Genomic DNA, 6,000 nt, shown 5'->3' on the forward strand with positions numbered 1-6,000 from the left:
ATCCATGGTAAGTTACACAATGATGTAATGCACTATCAGCTAAGCAAAGATGTAAAAGAAGTGATAGGTAGCCAAACTCCATGCAATAGCAAGTCTATGTAAGGATGATTAAGGTAATGCAAAGGAGTGGTTCACATCATTTTGTTGTGTAATTTTTCTCTTATCTCATAGAGTCAACCATCTTTGCATAGTAGTATAGCTTAGCCCAACTTCTTTCCTCTTCATATGCTTAGAGCTTCCTTTCTGTCATTTGACTTGTCAAACGTATTTTCAACATTTCATGGAGCTTCGAACCCAAAAATCCCTTTTTGTTGCTTAAAAAAATTGATGTGTTCCTTCCTCTTTTTCAAAATTGCAGCCACCATTAGGCCATGATTGTTACATCCCATAGTTAGTAGAAACACATGCGTCCTTTAGGCAATTCTCTCGAGGGACTTGTATTGTAAAAGTGCTTTCATTTGGTATAATGCTTATTTAAAGTCCATTCCAATGAGTATTTTATTTACTATGAGTGTCAAGAGACTAGCGACTTTGAAAATCTCTAAGTTACAGGTGCATAGTAAGTGCACCTCTCATCTACAGATATGGAACCATGTCCTTGATTCCTCGAACCTTTATTTGAACTTGTATAGTTTGAGTGTAGAATACTATACTTACCTCAAACCAGTGCGCTTAGTGGTACCTCACATAACAATTAGCATGGTCTTCACTAGGGAGGGCTTCCCTTTTATTCATCATCATTATCAACAATTTGACCTACTAGCAACAAATTTTGAATCAATTCTTGCACATGAAGAATATAATTGATTATTTTTCTTTGTCATGAATTACTTCAAATTGCCAATTGAGCTTAGTGCTTGAATCTTGTATGTATGTCCATTGCCTATGAAAACATATTCCTTTACAGAGTTGAACACCATTCATCATCATAATGAGTTATCATGTGTGTAGGTGCATTTGAAATTACCAAACCGCTTTGGCTAACCACATTGTTATGGTTCAAGATCTCCTCAAATAGAAATAAAATTTCCATGTTGCTAAGACTCATCTTGATCATCATGTTGGGCATAATTGCATGACTCCCTGGACTTTTTCCTTAAGATTGATCTCTTTGTTTTTTGTGTCATGTACCTAATGTCCTAGTATCCCATAGTAATTTCAATTTCTTAAGCCTTTTAGGTGCATTTCATATTCCTAAAATCATTGTTAAACTGATAATTTCTCTCGGTATCACTTCCGTCTTTATTGTTCCATGCTTAGGCCCATTTGTTTGTTTTATTGACTTGAATATTTCTGCTAAAAATTTAATGTTGTTTATTTTTTGTTGAACTTTTTAGAGATTGATGGACAAGTGTAGCCTTTGGCATATCATCTTTCTCTCTGGACATTAGATTGGCCTTTTTTCCTTCTAAGAACAATAACCTCTAGCTACAAAGCTTCTTCATGATCTTTAGTATCATTGGATCCATCTTTGTAGGATCTATTATTACATTAACATGTCTAACATTCTTTCAAAAGTTGGAAGATTCTCTCTTGATCATATTCTCTACATAATCAAAGGTAAGAGAATTCCTCCTTGTAGTGAAGATTTGACTCCTAGAGCCACTATCTCTATTAGGAATGCAAAGTCCACCATTGTTTACTCGTTTGATACTTATTGAATGGGGGGAGCATGAGATTATAATGCAAAGTCCACCATTGTTTACTTCTTTTAATACTTATTGAGTGGGGGGAGCATGAGATTGGAATGCCACTTCATTGACTACTAGTTCCTCTTGCAAATGAGTGAGATAGTTAGTCGATTTATACACCCATCTCTATTAATAATGCCCTCTCCAAGTTCTTTTCAGGGCCATTCAATATAGCAAAACACCTCAGGGTGGAATAAATGAAAGTAGCTCCAAGAAAAGTAAAACAATATCTCTACAAGATGAGAGAAGCGCACCCAAGGAGTCTCCCTCCCTATCCAAGCTTTGACATCAAATGATGTAATATCACCTTGCTTTCACCTCTCGTACACTTCAAATCACTTGAACTTTTGAAGAACGAACAAGTACAAGGCAATGATCCTTGAAGACACACAAAGGAACCTATTAAAAGGAGAACCTCAATACAAATGAGTAAGAATGCTTATACTAGTGAATAAATAACTACAAAAGACTAGATTGTTGAGGTGTGTTGTAAAAATGCCAATTGCTTTGGCATTCCTCATAGGCATCTTTTTTTGTGTGTGGCTATCTATGTTGGTTTAGGCAAATTTCACGATTGTGAAGTTGTAACAAATTCTTCACTACATTTAGAAATTTCGCTAGCTCTTGGATTACAACTAATGATAGCTTTGCCACTTTTTGTTTTTGGTTCATGGAAAGGGTAAAATATTATTCTTGTGGTGGTCAGCTCTTACAAAAAGGACCCAAATATAAATAACTTTGGCATGAAAATTGTAGCCCCCATTGAGCTTCATGCAATTTCTAAGCAATATATAGAGGACCCTTATGGCATAGGAGAACCAAACTGGCCACAAAAAGGATCTAGACAAGAACTTATATGTTCCTTGACTCATCATTGTCATATTTCTTAAAAAATCCTTGCCACAAGCTAAAAGGCAAAGCAGATGTCTTTTAAAAAATGATCTTATTTCGTGTGAGACAATAGGAAGGTCTTCATAGAAAGTGACTTTATTTCTAGTTTGCTACTAGCAAAACACATGCTCTAATCACCCACCAAAAGCACAACAAGGATCGATGGGACCCCTTCATAGCACCAAGCAAATTTTCCCTCCACTTGCAAAATATCTCTCTTGAACCAGGTCCACATGATAGAGAGTAGTCTCAATTCTCCTCCATACACCTTTGACAAATGAGCATGACCAAAATAGATCTTCTCAAGACAATTCACATAACACATATCTAGGGTCAATGTCTATGATTTCGAAGTCTAAATTTTGAGAGAACCACTTTTGAACTAGCTTACAAAGGAAGGCTTTTGCGAACGTGTTCAATATTCCAAATACTAAACAAACATGTTTTGCTAGAAAGGTGGTTCTTTAAAAAGCCCCATTTGTTGCATCATAATTATAGCTACTATAGGATATCGTGGGAAATCTTCATGGTTGAATAGAATAAAATTTGGAACATTTAGGCAAGGTGAAAAATGATCGAAGCATGGATTGTCTATAGTATTTAAAAGCTTGGACATTTACCCAACTAGTCCTTCCTTTGTAAGCCAGCTCACAAGTGGCTCCCACTCAGAGATACAATTTCCAAGTGGGTGGACATTAACCTAGATGTTGTGTAAAGTGGCTTAAGAAGACGTACAACATGTATTCATCGTGCAAGCTTGATTCAAGAGTTCAAGATGTTGTGTAAAGTGGCTTGAGAAGGCCTACAACCTAGATGTTCTATTCATCAGTAAAATTTACTTAGTGCTATGGAGGAGTTCTTGTTAACCCTTGTTACACTTTGGCAAGTGATAAGAGCATGTGTTGTCCTAGTTATTTAGCCAAACACTAAAGACCTTTCTTGGTCCCCCTCTTTGCCTTTCCCCTTGGCCAGGTCCTTTGGCAAAGACTTTTTAAGGGATGCAAAAATAACAATTCAATGAGAGTAAGATCTCCCATAGAGCCCTTTTGTGAGTGGCCATTAGGGGAATTTTGGACTCAAAATGGGCCTCTTGGATTAGTCCCTTAAGATTTGTGATTAGCAAACCAGCCAATGGGAAGGCTTGGACATCAAAAGAATGGAGGATTCCATATTGGCCTCTCATTAGTGGAGAGTCCTCCTTGGTCCCACTAGGCTTCCACTTGCCTCTCTCTTGCCCCCACCACCTCTTGAGGCATTTACTCCCCCCTTTCACTTTTGGATGGTCCCCATACCCTCCTAGCCTCTCTTGGTAGGCCCCCAAATCCGTGACTTTTTTCCAAAAAATTGAAATTTTCCAAAAGTGTCCCTAGCACCCCAAACTCCTCCCAGGAGTCTCCCCAAACTATCCCCATTGACTCCCCACCTTTCTTTGAGCCTCTTCCTCCTCTCTACCTCCTCTCAGTCTCCTCCCAACATCTTCCTCCTCTCAACCTCTTCCTCCTCCCAACCTCTTTATCTTTGCTTGCTCCCATTCTTTCTACAATGGTGAAGCACTCCCCTTCCCCTAGGCCAAAGCTATTAATTCAATCTTGTGTGGGTCGCATTTTGAAGGACAACTGTGATATTTGGATCCCTCAAGAGTTTAGGTTAATGTCATGGTTCACAATGCAACCATCTGCAATAGGTCCATTCAAGGTTTCTAGAAAGGATAGAGCAAAGAAAGAGAAGCATTGGAAGGGTCGCATTGTTGGGTTTTGTAATACAAAAAAAGAACTTAAGGTGAAGGTCCAACACGTGTACATGGCTCGAGACATGAACTTGGATCCTACCAGTCAAACTTGCTTTCCTTCAAATTGTATCTCTCTTTTGCATTAACTTTTTTTCATTTTCAATTCAATTTTGTATTCTAATGATTGTATGTGAGCATGCATTTTGAGAGAGGGTGTCTTGTGGTGATTGTAGAGGGGGAGAAGGGCAGGGACAGAGAGAGAGAGATGGAGGGGTTGAGGGGCGTTAGGGGAAGATAGTAGAGGGGAGAGATTTGTGAGTGAGAGAGAGAGAGAGAGAGAGAGAGAGAGAGAGATGTGTGTGTGTGTGTGTGTGTGTGAGAGAGAGAGAGAGAGATACGTAGAGAGTGAGAGAGACAGATTGATTGGCCCATTAACATCTTTCTTTGCTTTCTATGTAGATATCTTTCCCTCTACCAAAGTTGAAACCCAGCCTCTGGATAGTCTCACGGGAATATTTCAAGCTTTCCATTCAAATATTGGGGAATTAATGTTCTCAAGACAGTGCTACGTATGGATTGTGATGTAGTGGACACCACAGAGTTAGAGGTACATATGCCCAATGGGGATATCCAAGATCTTGAGGTCACAGGTAGTTGGAGCTTGAAGCACGTTCGAGAATACATCGCTGTCACCTTTGATGATAGTGATTTTTTCTTTACACTAAACGGGAAGATAGTAAGAAGGCGACTCGAAGGAACATCAATGCTTGAGAAATGGAAGCCTCCTTGTAACTTGTCCATTGATACTAGTATTGAATAAATGTAATAGTTTTTGAAGTGTGATGTCATTTGTATTGGCAATGAGTATACTTAATAAAATTAGTAGTTTTTGATGTGTGTTGTAATAGTTTTGAAAATATGATATAGTTTTTGAAGTGTGTTGTAATAGCACTTGAATAAACGTAAAAGTTTTGAAACTGTGTTGTAATAGTTTTTAACTAACTGTAATACTTTTTGTTAAGTGTGATGTCATTTGTACTAACATAAGGCTCCCTATATTCCAAAAACAAATCCATTATTTTGGGTGGCGGGGGGAGGTAGGGGGAGGCAGGATGGCAAATTATTTAGGCCAATATATTACATTGTCCAATATTTTATTGCCTAAATTATAGTCGAAACTTTAAGGTATTTAAAGAGATTGAAGTCAACTATATAAAGGGCCATTAGGTATGACATAGCCTTTATTGTCCTCACCTCCTAGACAACCTGCTCTTGCCATCTTCCACAAACCTCCAATGGCCACACCCCACAAGGCATACCATGACTTCGTCGCTTCTACTCATCATTTGAGTAGAGAGGCAGAGTTGTATGACATTTTTGATCGTCAGATAGATGTCATCGGCACAGTCCACAAGCATCTAGATCTCTTTAGATATATGGTAGATTACGTGAGAGCGAAAACCAAGCCTTACCTGATCCGGCTAGAAATAGATAGAGTACAGTGGGTTCCTATGAATCTCCTCATTGACTGTCACTGGGGGCTGATAGCACTTTCAAGTTTAGATTGCAAAGAATTTGCAAATCCCTTAATCCAAAAAGTTTTAGAAGGATTTCCAAGGATGAAGAGTTGGATCTGCAAGCAGGTCCTATAGGAACTCATTTTGTATCCTTGGAAATAGCCTATTGTGT

The sequence above is a fragment of the Dipteris shenzhenensis genome, chromosome 2 (genome assembly GCF_047967505.1).
Source record: "Dipteris shenzhenensis isolate YYH24624 ecotype China chromosome 2, Dip_SZ_1.0, whole genome shotgun sequence".
NCBI classification, from domain to species: Eukaryota; Viridiplantae; Streptophyta; class Polypodiopsida; order Gleicheniales; family Dipteridaceae; genus Dipteris; species Dipteris shenzhenensis.